At 40.4% G+C, this 21,824-nt stretch overlaps 1 protein-coding gene across 4 annotated transcripts in view; it reads right to left on the bottom strand.

The window, feature by feature from the left end:
- The window catches only part of SPATS2 (spermatogenesis associated serine rich 2), a 111,791-nt gene extending 107,032 nt beyond the window's left edge, over positions 1-4,759 (bottom strand). Inside the window, exon 1 of one of the 4 annotated variants that reach the window (XM_081311508.1) lies at positions 3,942-4,759. The gene's annotated coding sequence lies outside the window, so the exon portion shown is untranslated. Of the gene's footprint in view, positions 1-3,437; positions 3,884-3,941 lie in introns of those variants that run through there. The other 3 variants (XM_081311510.1, XM_081311506.1, XM_081311511.1) reach the window with 3 other exon arrangements.
- Between the last annotated feature and the right edge of the window lie 17,065 nt (positions 4,760-21,824).

The raw sequence follows: 21,824 nt of genomic DNA, 5'->3' as shown, positions 1-21,824 counted from the left end.
CCCATAGTGCATGGGTGAGTGGAAGGATCTGTATACCACAAATGGTTCCTTACACGTTAGATACACAAAAACTGGGTAAAACATTTCCTTTTGAATCATTTCCAATATGAAGTATCCTGCTAACAATACAGGAAGTCAGTAGAGAAAGCACCATTACTCATACATAAAGGCCAAGCGCTACCTTCAGGGGAACATATAATAAAATGACCATTTTAAAGTAACTGAGCAGCTAGGTGCAGTCATGCATGCCTGTAATCCCAGCAGCTCAGAAGGGTAAGGCAATAAGATCACAAGTTCAAAGCCAGCCTCAGCAACTTGGCAAGGCCTTGTCTTAAAAAATAAATAAATAGGGGCTGGGGATATGGCTCAAGCGGTAGCGCGCTCGCCTGGCATGCGTGCGGCCAGGGTTCGATCCTCAGCACCACATACCAACAAAGATGTGTGTCCACCGAGAACTAAAAAATAAATATTAAAAATTCTCTCTCTCTCTCTCTCTCTCTCCTTTCTCACTCTCTCTTTAAAAAATAAATAAATAAATAAATAAATAAATAAAAATAAAAAGGGCTGGGGATGTTGTTCAATCTCAGGTACAAAAAAAAAAAAAAAAAACCAGAAAATTCCCTATCCTCCACTCCCCATCTCTAGCCTCCAGGCACTAGGCTGATGTTCTGGCCAGTAACCTATGGTTCCTCTCTCAGGCCACAGCTATTTCTCTTTATTTCTCTAAAGTTGCCTCAGTCTAGGTTTCTTGGATCCTATCTATATTTAGAGGTAATGCCAGTACCAACTGTGGGCTCAACAGGTGTTTGGAGAGCATTTGAGCCTGAGCAGTTTTTATTGTTTTCCAGAGTTAATTGGTTTTGGCTCCACAACTGCTTGCCTTAGCTTCTACAAGTAAGAATGCCACGTATGCACCATACTTCAGCAGTACACTAGACTAAATAGAAAATCAAGTATAATTACAAAACAAACTCTTAGCAGAAAGATGTTTTTAACCGCATTATCAGGACCCCAGAAGCTCTGTTAAATCACAAGGGAAATAAACTGCCCACTAACCCAATCTTCATCAAAATCACTGCTGTCATATCAAAATAAGTTTCCTATGCTTTACTACATACCAAGATAGGGTGGAACAGAAAGAAAAATCAGGCAGTGAAGATTTAAAGAAGGTAGCTGGGCATGGTGATGCACACCTGTAATTCCAGGGACTCGGGAGACTGAGACAGGAGGATTGCAAGTTTAAGGCCAGCCTCGGAAACTTAGCCAGGCCCTAATCAACTTGGTGAGGCGCTGTCTCAAAATAAAAAATATAAAGGGTTGGGGTACAGCTCAAAGGTAAACCACCCATGGATTCAATTGCCAGCATGGGGGAAAAAAAAAAGATATAAAGAAGGCATCCAAAAGAGCTGGGTCTGGATTCAGCTTTTGTTAGTCACTAATTCTATGACCTTAGTAAATTATTTAACCTCTTAATTTACAAAAGAGGAAATAATTGGGGGCCCCAGTTGTAAGCTCAGTGGTGGAGCACACACTGGGTTCGATCTTCAGCACCAAATAAAAATACATAAATAAAGGTCTTGTGTCCATCTACAACTAAAAATATGTTTTAAAAAGAGGAAATAATTGTTTTTTTAACAATTTTTTTTAAAGAGAGAGAGAGAATTTTTAATATTTATTTTTTAGTTCTCGGCAGACACAACATCTTTGTTGGTATGTGGTGCTGAGGATCGAACCATGCCAGGCAAGCGCGCTACCACTTGCGCCACATCCCCAGCCCCAAAAAAAGAGGAAATAATTGTGAGGATTAAATTAAATGAGATAATGCATAAAAAAAAATCTTAGAACCTTAGAACCTTGCCTAGCCCTTATTATCACTGAAGACACTGCAGTCACTTCTTGCTTTGTTCAATTTTTATAACATACTTATATAAAAGTACAATTTATCTTCCATCCCCCCATACTAGGGATAAAACTCAGGGGCCCTCTACCAGTGAACTACATCCCCATCCCTCTCTACTTTTTATAAGGTCTAGCTAAGTTGCCCAGGCTGACCTCAAACTTACAATCCTCTGGCCTCAGCCTCCCAAGTAGAAAAGTACAATTTAGATTATTAATTTTGGACCCTTATAAAGTAACCAAATGCTACCACTGGAGACACAGCTAAGAAATAAACTGATGCCCAGAAATCTTTAGATGAGTCAGCAAAACTTAATGCCCAAAAGCAAAAAGCTTAACATGGACTATTTATGAACACATATGGTAATTACAATTTCAAAATCAGCAATCTTCTATAGTACCATCAAAAATTTAGTCTGAAAATCCAGTATTAATAAAATGCAAAGATTATAACTCCAGAAATACTTTCCCACAATATTCCAAAATCACCTTAATTCAAACTTGTAAAGTATGAGGCAGCCTGATAATTTAGAGTCAGCACCAAGAAACAGTATCTTGGGTAGAACCCCAACTCTTTTCCATGAATATAAAACCCAGTAAAAAATAAAACATGAATATTTCTCAGTGAGAAATTGCAATTCTAACGAAGTACTGATAACCTAGATTTTATCAAGGCTATTCATCCCCTTTTGGTCCAACTAAAACAAGTGCTGGGTTCCCCAAACACCCTCAACTCTGCATTATCACTGATATAACTCAAAGCAATATATTTTTGGTGATGTGTTTAACTACAAGTAAATTACCTAGCATTATCTGCTCAACAGAGGAAAAATAAATATTATAGATATGCTTTTTTAACAAAACGGACTATAAGTGACAATCAAATTATTAAAAGAATGGAGTGTACTCCTTAGCAAAAGGTCAAGCCTGAGAAAAACCCATTTCTAAAAGAACCCAATCATCCTGGATGAATTAAGAGAAAGATAGTTCTCTAGTCCATCTACCATGGACTCTACACTTCTGCTTTAATTCAAAGCCTATCTATTGTATTTCTCTACCTCTTTTTGCCTTGTTTTCTACTCCGTTTCCCTCTCAATTCCAAATATGCCCTTCTACTCCTCATCTTCAAATTCCATTATTGCCCTCAAATCCTAAGGCTCTCAGACACGCAGATGACCTTACGCATCCCCACTTCATTGTACTTCAGATCCCAAATGATCCATTTCTTTCTTTCCGATCTTGCTCGTTTTTTCTTAAAATCCAATACCCCACACACGCTCATACCAGAGTTCCCCTTCATTCCATTGTTTCCCTGGCCTATCCCTCGGAAACTCTCAGACCCGGTTGCCTCGCCCGCCCCACTAACCCCAGAAACCCTCGACCCTCTGGGCACTCCTGGTCCCACAGGGCTCACATCCCCCTGTTCTCGGTTCCCCAACCCCCAACAACTGCCCCCTCCCCCGTTCCCTTCCTGGAGCCCGCCCTCCACCTCTGTGACCCACTGAGCTCCGCCAACCTCTTCGACCAACACCCCAGCTCACCTAGCCCGGGCCCAGTAGTCGCCGCGTCCCCCCCCAGTTCCGGGCTCTGAGTCCCGGACGCTCCGGGGTCTGAGAAGAGGAAAGGAGATCTTCTGCCTCCTTCTATTCTGGAGCCGCCGCCGTCACCGCTACGCTCCTCCCCCAGCTCTCGCAGGGCCCGAAGCCGCCCCGCCTCCACCGCCGCCTTCCCGGCTTCCTAGGACGACCCGGCGGCGGGCCGGGAATCGCAGCGCGGCTGGGGGTCGGAGTGCCAGCGATCCACACCGACCCTCAACCTGGCTCGAGCTGCTCGCCCCGCCCCGGAGCCCTCCCGGGCGCGTGCGCGCTAGCCGGCCAGAGCGCAGAGCGCGTGCTCGCGCCGGCGCGAACCTGGCGCGCCGAGCTCGTGGCCGTTGCAGCCAACCCGCGCGCGAGCGAGGCCCGAGCGCTAGGCGACCCGCGCGCCCTGACACCTTAGAGTGGAGAGGTGTGGGGCGCGAGACGGACTCAAGTCGGTCCAGTTACCGCTTTTTTCAGGCGCTGGTCTCTCGTGCCGCCCGCCAGCTAGCGCGCTAGAGTTGAAGGAACTCTGGTTTTGCCGGAGACTGGTAATTACCGAGCAGATGAGGAATGAATGGGTCTGGGACAAACTAGATGGAAGGAGGGAACGGGTGAGACGCGAGTCCACGTTGGCGTGGTGAATGGCCCAAGGCCAAGAAAAGCCGGGCACCGCGTCGTGGGGGATAGCGCGCGCAGAGTGGAGGGCCGAACTGAAACTGACGGAAAGAGCCGAAACTCCCCCGGAGTTGGCCGAAGACGCGCGCGTGAGAGAAACCTCGCTCGCTGATTCCTGCTGTACCTTTGCGGCCGCGACGCTAGTTCAGGCCGCCCTCGATTGCTCTTCTTACGACTTAACGCCTACCCTTGCTTCTCAGCCCAAGTTGTTTTTTTTTTTTTTTCCCCAAAAAAGGCCACTTCAGAGCCACTGGCTGTGGGAAATGGCAGTCCTCCGGACAACAGAGCCATTCAGCGTCCCTAGCAGTCGGTGAGGCCGGTGAGGCCGGTGGGGCGTCGAGTTCTCTACCCTGTTAATGTTCGCCGAACACAATGCCTAAGTCTGTTTCGATGACGGATTTCTGATCTGCCCAGCCGTCTGCATCTTTATGTGAGACTAATCAGTGAGGCCTCCCATCCCATCTTTCTGTTAATTACATGTCTTAATAGTCACTCCCAACCTCCCCAGGGCGAAATCATCTCTCCTATTTGTGTATCTTGAGCCATCGTCCTGAAAGTGAAACACAAAAGAGATTTGGCTGGTCCGTGGTCCCTCCGGAGGTGCTAAAGGCTGGGATTTAGACAATAAGCACTGAACAAATTAATCAGAATCTAGCTCCATCTTTTGAGGCCAAATAAAGTGCTTCTGAATGGGTACCAACAAGAAGGTCAAGAGTGTGGATAATTATATAGATATCACAGAACGGTAGTTTTGGTTTCCATACGTTTGTCATTTCAGATACAGTACTTGTCTTAAATAGTACAGGAGATAGCTATCAAGTCATCTGATCTTTGTGGTTCTTAATTTTATATGGGACATGGGGTCAAAAATCTGGAGACCGGGCTCAGTTGGTAGAGTGCTTGCCTTGCATACACAAGCCCCTGGGTTCAATCCCCAGCAACACCAAAAAAAAAAAAAAAACTATTTTAAGGGCTGGAGTTGTGGCTCAGTGGTAGAGCTCACATGTGTGAGGTACTGGATTCAATCCTCAGCGCCCCATATAAATAAATGAATAAAATAAAAATCCATCAACGACTAAAAATATATATTTTTTAAAAAAATCTGGAACCCACTGACCCCTGTTGATTCTTGCCTAAACGATTCCAACTATATAATTTAACATATATTATAAACAAAAGACTAGGTCATCCAGCTTCTTAAGGTACTAGACCAAGTGTCTGTTTTTTCAAAGATTCAAATAGCAGAGGATTCAAATATCTGCTTTCTTCACTTGTTCAAGGCATTGGGTCACTTACAAAGAATAAAAGATCATTGCCCCTAAGAACAGTATCCAATTATAAAGGAGATGATGAGCTATTAAACAATTAACTATAATAGTGGTAAGTGCTTTAGCAGAAAAGTGGAAACTGATATAGGAACACAGGGAATGAATAACTTCCACAATTCTCTTTCCTACCCATGCTGAGTAGAAGCAGGATGATATGAACCTTGTTAATAGGGATCCTATTCCATGATGACTGATTTCACACACCTAAAGTCACTTAAGAAATGCTTTCATTATAGAAATTATTGCTACTGCAAAACCAGTACAGGTTTTGGGGATGTCAAAAGTCCTCATTTTTTTAAAACTTTAGTCTGTTGGAAAAGTCATGATTCCTAAAAGATCTTGAGAAATGCCTTATATATGAATAACTCATCTGAAGAGAGAGAAAGTAGATGAAAGAGCACATCTAAACCCAATCCATGAGCACTATTAAAATATCACTGGAGGGAGAGTGCTTTCCTAGCATGTGTGAGGCCCTGGATATGCTAGATGGAAGGAACAGGTGAGACGCAAGTTCACTTCAACATGGGCATGGAGAATGGATCAAGGCCAGAAAAGGCTGGTCTCCATAGGGATAAGAGAGACATCTAAGGGAGTGGAGGGCAGAGCTGGAATTGACTGAAAATGGAAACCCCCTGAGTTGCAGGAGTTTCAATCCCCAGAACCGCAAAAAAAATAATAAAATAAAAATCACTGGATGGCCAGATAACCAAAGTATGTGCAGTATTTACAATGAATCAGTACTATATGCTTTATGATTGTGTATGTTTGTTTGTTTGGTTTTGCAGTGCTAGGGATCTAACCCAGGGGCTCCAGCATGCTAGGAGGCATAAACTCAGTGATAAAAATTATCACTGAGTTACATCCCCAGCATGTTCTATTATGAGAAAGGATCTCAATAAATTGCAATGACTGGCCTGGAACTTGCCTCAGCCTCCCGAGTACCTGAGATTACAGGCATGTAACTCCTTTCCAGGCTGCAATTGTATTTTAAGGCCTGTAAACTCGAGTTTCTCTTTGTCTAAACACACATACACACACACACACACATACACACAGAGCAAACATCACTGGAAGGGTGGGGATTGCCTATCATGTACAAGTCCTTGGGTTCAATCTATATACCCCAAACAAAATAATAAAACCACTGGTAATTTATGAGACAGAGAATATTGTATTTAGTAACTATCCAAAGGAGAATCACAAATGTAGTTGGAACATTTTGCCTGGTCCCAGCCTGGGGTGGCAGGTTTTACTAAAAAAAAAAAAAAAAAAGCTGCCCTCCAAAGAGGGAGGATGTTTGTTTTCTGAGCTGGATTGACAAAAGGGGTACTGCAATTCATGACTCACCTTTCCCCTTTCTCCATGCAGTGCTGAATCCCTCTAAAAGACATTGAACAAACATTTTTAAAATACTTTTTGGGGGCTGGGGTTGTGGCTCAGCGGCAGAGTGCTCGCCTAGGACATTCAAGGCCCTAGGTTTGATCCTCAGCACCACATAAAAATAAATAAAAGTATTGTGTCCAACTACAACTGAAAAATATGTTTAAAAAATACTTTTTGGTTGGGGTTATGGCTCAGTGGTAGAGCACTTTCCTAGCATGTGTGAGGCACAGGGTTCAATTCTCAGCACCACATATAAATAAAGTCCATTGACAACTAAGAAAATATTTTTTAAAAAACTATGGAAAGCATTATGGAGATTCCTTGGAAAACTGGGAATAGAACCACCATTTGACCCAGCTATCCCTCTCCTCCATCTATACTCAAAAGACTTAAAAACAGCATACTACAGGGACACAGCCACATCAATGTTTATAGCAGCACAATTCACAATAGCTAAACTGTGCAACCAACCTAAATGCCCTTCAGTAGATGAATGGATAAAAAAAATGTGGCATATATATATACACATACATACACACACACAATGGAATATTACCAGCAATAAAAGAAAATAAAATCATGGCAATTACAGGTAAATGGAAGATAATGCTAAGTGAAGTTAGCCAATCCCAAAAAAACAAATGGCTGATTCATAGTGGGGTAGTGACAGGGAGCATGGGAGGAATAGAAAAACTAGATAGGGCAGAGGGGTGGGAGGGGAAAGGAGGGGGCAGGGGGTTAGCAAGGATGGTGGAATGTGATGGATATCATTATCCAAAGTACATGTATGAAGGCACAAATTGGTATGAGCATACTTTATATACAACCAGAGATATGAAAAATTGTGCTGTATATGTATAATAAGAATTGTAATGCATTCTGCTGTCATTTTTTTAAAAATCAATTAAATTTAAAAAAAAAAAAAACTCTTCTTTTTTCCTACTGGGGGTTTAACCCAGGGGTGCTCTACCACATAGAGCTACATCTCCATCCCTTTTTTTTTTTTTTTCAGACAGGGTCTCTTGAAGTTGCTTAGGGCCTCACTAAATTGCTGAGCCTGGCCTTGATCTTACAATCCTCCTGCCTCAGCCTCCCTACTTGGTAGAATTACAGGCATGTGCCACTACACTGGCTCAAAAATACTTTTTTTGACCAGGTTAAAAATATTTTTTTTAATTGTTTTAGTTGGGGCTGGGGATGTGGCTCAAGCTGTAGCGCACTCGCCTGGCATGCCCGGGTTCGATCCTTAGCACCACATACAAATAAAGATGTTGTGTCTGCCGAGAACTGAAAAATAAATATTAAAAAAAAATGTTTTAGTTGTAGTTGGACACAATACCTTTATTTTATTTTTATGTGGTGTGAGGGATCGAACCCAGCACCCCGCCCTGCACATGTTAGGCAAACGCTCTACTGCTGAGCTACAACTCCAGCCCATGTCATATTTCTTTTTTAAAAAATAGATATTTATTTTTTAGTTGTAGTTGAACACAATACTTTTATTTTATTTATTTATTTTTATGTGATGCTGAGGATCAAACCCAGGACCTTGACCGTGCTAGGTGAGCACTCTAGCATTGAGCCACAACCCCAGTCCCCTGTCATGGTTCTTTGTAATATATTTATATTTATATAGATATAGTTATACACATACATACATATATTTTTCCATTGTGCATGTTTTACTTCATAATAAAGTGACACTGCCTGCCTTGAAATAATTACAAATTGTTCAAAATCCACCTATTATATTGGAGGAAAAGATACAACATATATTTATAACCTACTCTGAAGAAAACACCAAAATCGGTTTCTGAAATGATTAGAGTAACTGCCAGAGTTTTTTTAAAAAATGAAAAGAGCCAGGTGAGGTCGAATACACCTGTAATCCCAGAAACTCAGGAGGTTGAGGTAGGAGGATCATAGCCTTGGCAACTGAAACAGTGTCTCAAAATTAAAATAAAAAAGGGCTGGGGTTGTAGCTCAGTGGTAGAGCACCCGGGGGTTAAATGCCTACTATCATAATTAAACAAAAATTAGTAAAGGAAAATAAGATCGTTTTAAAATAGCATTTAGGGTCTGGGGGTATAGCTTAAAGGTAGAGTGCTTGCCTAGCATGTGTGAGGCCCAGGGTTTGATCCTCAGCACCAGGAAATATAAGTAAATAAATAACAAAATATAAATAAATAAGTAAAATATAAGTAAGTAAATAAGTAAATGTGAAAAATATTAAGTAAATAAATAACAAAACAATATTGATGTCTCAATTCAGCCTTTAGGGGATTAATTGATCCCACAGATCAAATGCCAAAATTACAACTACGAAGAAATCATGACAGGATCTTCACTTTGGTAAATATATTCTGTATTAACCTAACCTAATATGATGTTTTCAAATAGATCTTTGAGATAAGAGATTAGAGTTTTTTTGTTTTGTTTTGTTTTTATTTGTTTTTTGGGACTGGGGATTGAACCTGAATCCGGGGGCTCTTTGTCACTGAGCCAATCCCCAGCCCTTTTTACTTCTTGAGACAAGGTCTCCCTCAACTGAACTTCCAATCCTCCCACTTCAACCTCCTAAGTCACTGAGATTACAAGCATATAACACTGCACCCAGAAAGAAATATAATTTTAAAATCTCCACTGAAGCTGGGGATGCTGGTACATGCTTGTAATCCCAGCAAATCAGGAGCCTGAGGCAGGAGGATCACAAGTTGAAGGCCAAAAAATAAATAAATAAGTAATTTGAGGCCAGTCTAGGCAACTTAGCAGAGACTCTGTCTCACAATTTTAAAAATACAATAAAAAGGGCTGGGGATGTAGCTCTATTGTAGAGTACCCTGGGTTCAATCCCCAGTACTGTGAATAATAATAATAATAATTAAAATAAATAAAATCTCCACTGAAGGCAGAAACCACAACAGGCACAAAAATGAGTGGAGAACTTCCTATGAGATTGGTCTTTTCCCTTTGTCCATACTGCCTCTAATATCTAAGAATATTCATGTTGGCAGTCCAAAGCATGTGTTTCAGAAAATTAGTTTCAGTTATCTGAGAAAACTATTCCACATCGAAATAAGTTTGAGAAACACTGGTTAAAATCAAGTTAAACTGGTTTCTTTACTTCCCAGAGCATTTAATATGGTAATGTGCTTTGTTCATATTAAAGGGAATAAGTTGAAATAGTTTGAAGTTTCTCCCAAAGAGCCACCCTTCTTCCACCAAGTATTTTTTTCAGGATTAATGTTTTTGTTTGTTTGTGTGGTGCCGAGGATTGAACCCAGGGCCTTATGCGTGCGTGTGAGGCAGGTACTCTACAAACTGAGCTATATCCCCAGCCCCTAATGTTTCTTTGAATAGACATTTTATAATGTTCTGTTAAGGAGTTTGATTAGGTTAGCATTTGCCATTTTACAGATAACAAAATTGAAGTCCAAAGATATGGCTAACATACCCGAACTCGTGCATTAGATGTTAAGAGATGGGGAAAAAAAAAAAAAACTTAAACTATCAAAAATTAAAGTGGGCCTGGGGGTGTAACTCAGTGGTAGAGTGCCTAGCATATGCATCCTTAGCATCTTTTTTTTTTTTTTTTTAAGAGAGTGAGAGAGAGAGAGAGAGAATTTTTAATATTTTTTTTTTAGTTTTCGGCGGACAACATCTTTGTTTGTATGTGGTGCTGAGGATCGAACCCGGACTGCATACATGCCAGGTGAGCACGCTACCGCTTGAGCCACATCCCCAGCCCCATCCTTAGCATCTTAAAAAAAAAAAAAAAAAAAAAGTAAAGTTTTATACCACGGAATTATTGGCAATGTCAAAAATGTCAAAACCAAAACTCTTGATCTGAAGCTTTGATTCAATGTGAGTGCCTTGTAGATTTACTAAAAACTTAGATTTTATTTTATTTATTTATTGTGGTTTTTTGTTTGTTTATTTGTTTGATTGATTGTTTTTGGTACCAAGGATTAAACCCAAGGGTGCTTAACCACTGAGCCACATACCCAACCCTTTTTCATAATTTTTTATTTTTTTTTTGTTTTGAGACAGGGTCTTACTGGGTTATTTACAGCCTCACTAAATTGCTGAGGCTGGCTTCGAACCTGCAATCCTCTTGCCTCAGCCTCCTGAGCTCCTGGGATTACAGGCATACACCACCATGCCCAGTTTGAATTTGATCTTTAGTGAATTTATTCTTATGTGGAAGAGGTACAATTAATATTGCTTGTCCTGCTCAGTGGCACATGTATGTAATTTCAGTGACTCAGAAAGCTCAGGCAGGAGGATCTCAAGTTTGAGGCCAGTCTGGGCGACTCAGCAAAACCCTGTCTCAAATTTTTTAAAAAAGGCTTGGGAATATAGCTCAGTGGTACAGTGCTCTTGGCTTCAATCCCCACTACTGTGGAAAAATAACAAAGAAGAACTTTATTTATTTATTTATTTTTTGAGAGAGAGAGAGAGAAAGAGAGAGAGAGAAAATTTTAATATTTATTTTTTAGTTTTCAGCGGACACAACATCTTTGTTTGTATGTGGTGCTGAGGATCGAACCCAGGCCGCACGCATGCCAGGTGAGCGCGCTACCGCTTAAGCCACATCCCCAGCCCAGAAGAACTTTATTCAGATCTTGAGTTCTGATTCTGACATTGCCAATAATTTTGTGATTCAACACTCCAGAGGTAAATGCTAATCTGGAATTTTAGCATGCTCTTTTATTTATACATTCTATCATAATTTTTTTTTTTAATTTATAATGCCAGCCAAGCACTGTAACACACACCTGTGATCCCTATGACTTAGAGGCCGGGCAAGTGGATTGCAAGCTGGAGACTAGCCTCAGAAATTTAGTGATACCCTATCACAATATATAAAGGGATATATAAAGAATGTATATATATTTAGATATATAAAGGACATAGCTCAGTGGTAGAGTGCCCTGAACTCAGTCCCTAGTACAGAAAAGTAAAAAAATCCTGCCTAATTTCTATAAAATATTTTATGCTTTATTAAGTGCTCCCAACACATTGTCTTGTTTGATTGTCTTAACATTCCTGTGATGAAGGCATCATTATCTCTAGGTAACAAATGAAGAAACAGCCCAAGGGGGCTGGGGATGTGGCTCAGTATTAAAAGTGCTTGCCTGGCATGCATAAAGCCCTGGGTTCAAATCCCTAAGCACCAAAAATAAAGAAACAGCCCAAAACTGTTAAATAATTTAACCAGGGTCACACATTTACTAAATAACCTATTACAGAAGAAGAAAGTCACTGCCCTCAAGGAACCCTAGTAGAGTTAAGGAGAGAAGACTTACAAATATGAGACAAGGAACAATTTTATGGCAACACATTGTTAGAAATGTTTGATAGAATGTTACAAACTAGACAAGAATACTGGAGATGGAATTCATCAGTGAAGGCATCATTTATGGATAAATCTTAAGCATCTTAAGCTGAAAAGATTTAGATTAGCAGAAAGAAAAAAGACTTCTAGGAAAGAAGAGTGACATCAGCAAAGATAGGAACATAAAAACAAGAAACACTCTAAGGGACTGCAGATGTAGCTTAATGGTAGAGCACCTACCTGGCACACAGGAGGCTTGGGGTTCAATCCCAGTACTGCAAGAACACAAACAAGCCAGGTCACAGTAGAAACACATGCCTATAATCCCAATGACTCAGGAGGCTAAGGCAGGAGTATCATGAGTTCAAAGCCAGCCTCAGCAACTTAACTAAGTTCTAAGCAACTAGCAAGACCCTGTCTCTAAATAAAATATTAAAAAGGGCCTGGGGGTGGGAGGGCAGGGTATTGGAGTCCTGACTCAGTACTAGAGCACTTGCCTGGATGGGTGAGGCCCTGGGTTTGATCCTCAGCACCATATATAAATAAATAAAAGATCCATTGACAACTAAAACATTTTTTTTAAAGGGGGTAGGACTGGGGTAGTGGCTCAGGGGTAGAGCACTCACCTAGTCCATGTGAGGCCCTGGGTTCGATCCTCAACACCAAATAAAAATGAATAAATAAACAAAATAAAGGTATTGTGTCCATCTACAACTAAAAAAATAAGCAAATATTTTGGGCTGGGGTTGTGGCTCAGCGGTAGAGTGCCTGCCTTCCTGGGTTCGATCCTCAGCACTATATAAAAATTAATTAATTAAAGATAAAGAAAAAAGGGGGTAGGGGGCTGGGAATGTAGCTTGGTGGTTAAGTGCCCCTGAGTTCAATCCCCAGTATAAATAAATAAATAAATAGGACAGAGGATTAAGTTCAGTGGTAAATTGCCCAAAGGCAATCCCCAGTACCAAAAACAAACAAAAAACTAAGAAACACATGATGGAAAAGAATAAGACCTTGCACATCAGATAGAGTATGAATCTCCATGTTATATAAAGAAACCAAAAAACTTAACACCAAGAAAACAAATAACCCAATCAATAAATGGGCAAAGGAACTGAACAGGCACTTAACAGAAGAAGAAATAAGACTGATCAACAAATATATGGAAAAATATTCAGGGGCTGGCTAGGGTTGTAGCTCAATGGTAGTGTGCATGTTTGAGGCACTAGGTTCTCAGCACCACATATAAAGAAAGGTACACCAACAACTAATACACACACACACACACACACACCACATTACAAAAAGAAAAAAAAATATTCAACAACTCTAGCAATTAGAGAAATGCAAATTAAAACTACATTGAAGCCAGGTGTTGTCACATACCTCTAATCACAGCAGCTCAGGAAGCTGAGGCAGGAAGACCAAGCGTTCAAAGCCAGCCTCAGCAACTTAGTGAGGCCCTAAGTAACTCAGTGAGACCCTGTCTCAAAAAACAAAACAAAACAAAACAAAGGGCTGGGGAATGTGGCTTAGTGGTTAAGCACCCCTGGATTCACTCCCCAATACCAAAAAAAAAAAAAAAAAAAAAAAAAAACCACTGAGATTCCATCTCATTCCAGAATGGGAATTATCAAGAATACAAGTAACGGGGGCTGGGGATGTGGCTCAAGCGGTAGCGTGCTCGCCTGGCATGCGTGCGGCCCGGGTTCGGTCCTCAGCACCACATACCAACAAAGATGTTGTGTCCGCTGAGAACTAAAAAATAAATATTAAAAAAAAAATTCTCTCTCTCTCTCTCTCCTCTCTCACTCTCTCTTTAAAAAAAAAAAAAAAAAAAAAAAAAAAAGAAAGAATACAAGTAACGGGCTGGGGATGTGGCTCAAGCGGTAGCGTGCTCGTCTGGCATGCGTCCGGCCGGGGTTTGATCCTCAGCACCACATACCAACAAAGATGTTGTGTCCGCCAGAGAACTAAAAAAATAAATAAATAAATATTAAAAAATCTCAAAAAAAAAAAAAAAAAAGAATACAAGTAACAATAAATATTGGCAAGGATGTGGGAAAAAAGATACATTCATACATTGCTGGTGGGATTACAAATTGGTGCAACCACTCTAGAAAGCAGTATGGAGATTCCTCCGAAAACTTGGAATGGAATCACAATTTGATCCAGTTATCACACTCCTTAGTATACCCAAAGGACTTAAAATCAGCATACTACAGTGATGAAGCCACATCAATGTTTACAGCAGCACAATTCACAATAGCTGAGCTATGGAACCAACCTAGGTACCCTTCAACAGATGAATGGATAAAGAAAATGTGGTATGTAGACATAATGGAATATTACTCAGACACAAAAAAGAATGACTTTATGACTTTTGCTGGTACATGGATGGATCTGGAGACTATCATGCTCACCTATAATTCCAATGATTCAGAAGACTGAGGAAGGAGGATCCCAAGTTCAAAGCCAGCCTTAGCAACTTGGTGAGAGTCTGTCTCAAAACAAAAATAAATAAATAAAAATAAAAAGGGTTGGGGATGTATCACCCCTGGATTCAATTCCTGGTACAAAAAAAGAAAAACAAAAGGGGGGCAGAGGGAAGTAGAGGGGTGGAGTGGAGAAAGAAAACAAATGAAAAATCAGCTTCTTGGGGTATGAACTTGAAGACCAAAGCAGTGGTATGAGATGTGTTCAAGCAAAGTTTAACATGAAATAGACTGCCCCTAAAGAGATCAAATGACAATTAAAAATCATGCTGCAACTGGAGCTTGCCTTGAAAAACACCCCAAATTCAACTACATGGTTGCTCTCTTATTCCAAAGGGGAGGAAGGAACTCTGATAATGAAGCTGCTGAGGTGCCACTTGACTCTTCAAAAAAGTGAAGCAGGTGGGAAGGAACATATTTTACCCTTGTGACAGCCCAATAGCACCATCTATAGTATCTAGCTAAGACCACAATAGCATCATTCTTCAGAGAGCTTCTTCAGACCACCCACTGTTAAAATAAAAAGCTAAGACAAACTAAATTCAAGTCAGGAAGTCTTCAAAAGCCTCCTGAATCTTACAGTAGATGCAAATATAGCTTTAAGACACAGTGCCTAGGAAAAGATCCAATGGCCCTCAGTTTGTTATAAGCTCAATGAGACACACATAGCAACCAAAAAAGCTAATAAATTCTTAGGTTCCTTGATTTAAAGGATGATATATTGTCCAGACCTTGAGAACTTAATAGCCCCACAGTACCCTGTTCTGTCTGAACACACTGAGAATTGCATTTAGTTCTGGGCACCACGATTTAAGAGCAATATTGACAAGAGCTATAAAAATGTTCATACCCTTTGACCTAGTAATACCACTCATGGGATTTATTCTAAAGAAATAATTCAAGAGAATAGATGAATTAGAGGTATAAAGATATTGATGCCATTCTTTACAAAAACATATACCTGCACTATATATATCTAATAAATATCTCTTAGGGAATATTATACAGCATTAAAATATGAGTTATGTAAAATAAAATATTAAAATGATGCATACAACATGGATGAACCTTATAAATATTATGCTAACTGAAAAAAGCCAGACACACACAAAGAGCTGCATATTGTATGTTTCCACTTATTCACTTTGTCCAGGATAGACACATCCATAAAGACGGAAAGTAAATTAGTGGTTGCCAGAGGCTGGTAGGAGGAGGCAATGAAGAATGATGGCTAATGGGTGTGGGGTTTCTTTTTGGGGTGGTGACAACATTCTGGAACTAAAGAATGATGATGGTTACACAACCTTGTGAATAGACAAAAGCCACTAAATTGTACTCTTTAAAAAGATGAACTTTATAGTGTGTGCACTTTTGCATCCTACTTAAATGTATATTATAGCAAAGTCATAGTAAAATATAAAAGTACTTATTGATTTATAAGCATTTTTACATATTGCTATATAGATGTCATCATTTTCAGTGATTGGGAAAAAAGTACAAAATTGTATCCTTACCAGGCATGATGGCACACACCTGTAATCCCAGCTACTCAGTGTGCTAAGGTGGGAGAATCACAAATTCAGGGCCACCTGAGAAATTCAGTGAGGACCCTGACTTAAAATAAAATTCTAAAAGGTCTGGAGATACAGCTTAGTGGCAGAGAGCTTCCCTAGCATGTGCAAGACCCTGGGTTCGATCCCCAGTACCAGGGAAAAAAAATATCCTTGTTATGATTTAACCACATAAAATGACATACATTTATTGCTGAGGACTAAAGATAACAAGAATAACTAAAAACAGGACCTCTAAAGCTCAAGAAATAATGCCAAGAGTTAATCAAATTAAAAGGCTTCTGTACAACAAAGAAAACAATTAAGAATGAAGAGAGAACCTACAGAATGGGAGAAAATCCTTTCTAGCTACAGTTCTGACAGAGGATTAATTTCTAAAATATAGGAAGTACTCAAAAAATTAATACCAAAAAAACCCCAAATAATCCAAATAATAAATGGGCAAATGAATCAAACAGGTACTTTCAAAGGAAGAAAATATAAATGGTAAACAGATATATGAAAAAATAATCAATGTTGTTAGCAATTAGGGAAAAGCAAGTCAAAACTACACTGAGATTTCTTCTCATAGCAGTCAGAATGGTAGCCATCAAGAATACAATAATAGGGGCAGGGGTGTATCTCAGTGATAGAACATTTGCCTCACATGTGTGAGGCACTGGTTTTGATCCTTAGCACCACATAAAAATAAATATATTTTAGAAAAAGAATACAAACAATAATAAATTCTAGAAAAAATGTGGATAAAAAGGAATACTTTTTTTTTTGGTAGTTGTAGATGGACAGAATGCCTTTATTTTATTTGTTTCTTTTTATGTAATGCTAAAGATTGAACCCAGTGCCTCACATATGCTGGGCAAGTGCTTTGCCACTGAGCTACAGCCCCAGTCCAAGAGAAAAAGGAATACTTTTACACTGTTGGTGGGATTGTAAATTAGTATAACCACAATGGAAATCAGTATGGAGGTTCCTCAACAAACTAGGTGTGGAACCATGATATGCTCCTTTTATACAACTCCTCAGTATTTATCCTAAAGAATTAGAATCAGTGGGCTGGGATCCTACCGTAGTGAAAGAGAACTTGCTTAGCACATGTGAGGAACTGGATTCAATCCTCAGCATCACATAAAAATAAGTAAAACAAAGAAAGGTATTGTGTCCATCTACAACTCCCCAAAAAAATCTTAAAAAAAAAAGAATTAAAGTCAGCATACTCTAGCAATACATGCATCCTCACGTTTATAGCAGCACAATTCAGGATAGCCAAACTATGGAACCAATCTAGGTTATTCATCAATGGATGAATGGATAAAGGAAATGTGGTATATATACACAGTGGAGTTTTATTCAACTATAAAGAAAAATGAAACTAAGTCATTTGTAGGAAAATGGACAGAAATGAGACCAGAAACTCAAGAGTCATGTTTTCAGAAAGTCAAGAAAGTCAAGAGTCATGTTTTCTCTCATATGTGAAAGCTAGAGAGGAAAAAGAGAAAAAAAGGTGGGGAGAGATCACCTGAAAAGTAAAGGGAGATCAGTAGAATAGAGGAAAGGGACTAAGGAGTAGGAGGCAGGGAGGGAGGGGGGAAGCACTATGTGAGTGATATTGCCCAAATTATATTGTTATGTTGCATGCACGTACAAATATGCAACAACAAATCCCGTCATATGTATAACTATAATGCACCAATAAAAAATGTGGAGAAAAGAAAAAAATTTTAAATAACTAAAAACAAAGAGTGAGCCAAATAATAGTCAAATAGTGAGCTGGGTATGATGATACAAACCTGGAATCCTAGCAACTCAAGAGGCTTAAGAAAGGAGGATGGCAAACATAAGGCCAGCCTGGGCAATTTAGGGAGACCCTCAGCAACTTAGTGACACCCTGTCTCAAAATAGAAAATAAGAAGGATTGGAGATATAACTCAGTGGTAAAGTTCTCAGGGGTTTAATCTTCAAAATAATAATAATAACAATAAACAAATAGTGGATGCAGATAAACTTTGGGGAGGGTATGTTCTTTATATTGTTCTTTAAGCAATGTATTTTATTTTAAAGCTGAGTACTGTGATGTGTGCCTGTAGCCCTAGCTATTCAAGAGGCTCAGGCAGGAGGACTACTTGAATCCAGGAATTCAAGGCCAGCCTGGGCAACATAGTGAGATGCTGTCTCAAAAATAAAAATAAATAGGACTGGGGTTGTGGCCCAGCAGTAGAGCACTCGCCTAGCACGTGTGAGGCCCTGGGTTTGATCCTCAGCACCATATAAAAGTAAATAAAAAAGAGGTATTATGGGGCTGGGGATGTGGCTTAAGCGGTAGCGCGCTCGCCTGGCATGCGTGCGACCCGGGTTGGATCCTCAGTACCACATACAAACAAAGACATTGTGTCCGCTGATAACTAAAAAAAAAATATTAAAAATTCTCTCTCTCTCTCTCTCTCTCTCTCTCTCTCTCTCTCTCTCTCTCTCTCTCCCTCTCTCTTAAAAAAAAAAGAGGTATTGTGTCCAACTACAACTAAAAAATAAATTAAAAAATAAAAGTAAAAATAAAGAAAGAAAGAAAGATAGATGGTGTGTGTGTGTGTGTGTGTGTGTGTGTGTGTGTGTATATATATATATATATATATATATATAGTCTTTTCAAAACAATATCCACATCAGGGCAGGCAAAAGATAACAAATCAAACCATTTAACAACCCTAGTCCTGGTGTTAAACAGCAGCCTGGTAAGTGGCACATACCTGTAATTCCAGCTACTCAGGAGGCTGAGGACTGAAGATTACAAATTCAAGGTCAGCCTCAGCAATTTAGCAAAACCCTGTCTCAAAATAAAAGGTGTGGGGCCCCATGGCTCAGGAGGCTGAGGCAGAAGGATCAAGAGTTCAAAGCCAGCCTCAGCAAAAGAGAGGCGCTCAGCAACTCAGTGATACCCTGTCTGGGGATGCGGCTCAGTGGTTGAGTGCCCCTGAGTTCAATCCCTGGTACACCAAAAAGAAGGTGTGGGGGCTGAGATAGAGTGCCCCCTTGGTTCAATCCCCAGTATGGGGGGGGGGGAGGGACACAAAGACTCAGCCAAAAAGAATCACAGAATTTAGTGTTGGAAGCAATCTTTAAGGTCATCCAAGACCAACACCCTCAGTTACAAGAAAGAAACTGAGGCTTTGGTGATAAAAGTGGCTTATCCAAAGTCACCAGGCTAGTCAGTATTGTTAGGTGCAGGACAGGCTGAGTAAGCTGTCTGCAGGGCATGCCAAACAAAGTTAGCTGCAGGATGACCTGGCCACTCAAACCCTCTGTCTGGTTCTTTATCAACTGTTTGCTTCAAGCCCAAATGCCCAAGCCCCCTCTCAAGGCTGAACACTCAACCCCCTGCTCAAGGCCGAACACTTAACCCCTCCTTGTGCCGACAAGGCAGCTTGCAGACCCAGAGACCTTATTAGATTTGGGCTATAAAAACTCCCTTCTGCCGGGCCCCTCTCTCTCTCTTGCTCTCTCTCTCTTTCTCTCTCTCTCTCTCTCTCTCTCTCTCTTTCTTTTCTCCTCTGTTGCACTGCTGCAATAAAGATCTCTTGGTTGCTCCGAGTGTTGTGGTCACTTCCCTTTCAAGTACAAAAAGTAGAAGTAGAGTCCCATCCCATCACAACTTCATCCATCCTCATTCCACCAACTGCAGTGCCTCCTTAAACAAGGTGGTGTTTAATGTGGAAAGGGAAGATATAGAGGGATTTAAAATGAAAGGCAGGTTCTTTTTTTTTTTTTTTTTAAGAGAGGGTGAGAGAGAGGGGGACAGAGAGAGAGAGAGAGAATTTTAACATTTATTTATTTTTTCTTAGTTCTCGGTGGACACAACATCTTCGTTTGTATGTGGTGCTGAGGATCGAACCCGGGCCGCACGCACGCTAGGTGAGCGTGCTACCTCTTGAGCCACATCACCAGCCCCGAAAGGCAGGTTCTTATCAAAAAGAAATTTTTTTGGTTTGGGTTTTTGTTGTTGTTGTTGTTTTTAGCAAGACATGGCAGTTCTAGAAAGAAGTTAGAATAAATCAAATTTTCATCCAAAAATAACTTTTTTTTTTTTTTTTTTTTTTTGCAGTGCTAGGGATCAAATCCAGGGCTCTGCACATGCTAGGCAAGCACTTTAACACTGAGCTACCTCATCAGCCCCATAAAATAACTTTTTACAACTAAGGATGTAAAAAAAATAGGACTGGAAAGGAATGTCTAATTCAAGCAAAAGAGAAAATGGTCATCTGTGAGTCAAGCTATTCCAAAGATGCTGTACTGTATAGTACTCAAGGTAGAGGTCTTCTCAATTATTTTCCAACTTTTTGCTTTTTAATTTTTAATTTTTGGTATTTGGGATTAAACTCAGAGGTGCTTTGCCATGGAGAAGTCATGACCCCAGTCATATATATGTATGTATGTATACACACACACACACACACACACACACACATACACACAGGGGTTTGAACACAGGGGTGCCTAACCACTGAGCCAAATCCCCAGCCCTTTTAAAAATTTTATTTAGAGACAGGGTCTCACTGAGTTGCTAAGTGCCTCACTAATCTGTTGAGGCTAGTTTTGAACTCAAGATCCTCCTGCATCAGCCTCCTGAGTTGCTGGGATTACAGGCTTGCACCATCATGCCCAGCTATGCCTCCTTAGCCTCTTGAGCTGCTGGGATTATAGGCATGAGCCACTGTAAGGGTCCAGCGAAGCGACGGAGGAAGAGACCACACAAGAGACTGGCTTCATGCAATAAGCAGGAGGGAGTTTATTGAACCAGCATGCTGGGGCTCAAGGCTCACACAGGAAGATAGAGCAGCCCAGAGCCCAGAGCAGAGGTCAAGCAGAGCTTAAGTACACTTTTTGGGAAAGGGGGGGGGCGGGGGGGGGACACTTTGCATACATCAGAACAAATCTTCATGAGGCGCGGGAAAATTGGCAGGAACAGGTCGGGCGGGGGTGATTGGTCACTCCTAAGCGGGGTACACATTCAAACTGATTGGTTCGGGCCCTGTGACAAACTGCACAGGGCCCTGGGCTAAATGGCCAGTAGGGCTTGTCTTAACTATCTCAGGAATTTCAGGTTCTGGGTGTAGCAGAGGAACTTAACAATACCTAGTCTTTTACATTTTAATTCAGGCTTTGCAGCTTAGAAACTTTACCCTTTCACCACCATACCCAGTCCTTTTTATATTTTATTACTTATTTGGTACTGAGGATTTAACCCAGGGGTACTTTCCCTTTACCACTGAACTACATCCCAAGTTCTTTTATTTTTTGAGAGTCTCAATAAATTACTGAGGGTTTTGCTAAATTGCTGAGGCGGACCTTGAACCTGCAATCCTCCTGCCTCCCAAATTGCTGGGATTACAGATGTGTGCCACTATTGTCCAGCCTTTCCAACTTTTTAAAGGTTTCATGAATTTTTTTTATCTGTGAGTGGGAGAATATGAAATCATTGGCTTTCATGAAGTCAAATAAGGTAGAGATTAAGGACAACTCACTTATTAATGTATTAGGTTTTTAAAAATTATTTTACCAAATTTTTCCTT

The sequence above is a fragment of the Spermophilus citellus genome, assembly GCF_964194105.1.
Source record: "Spermophilus citellus genome assembly, chromosome: 10".
NCBI lineage: Eukaryota > Metazoa > Chordata > Mammalia > Rodentia > Sciuridae > Spermophilus > Spermophilus citellus.
This window is presented reverse-complemented; position numbering and strand designations above follow the sequence as displayed.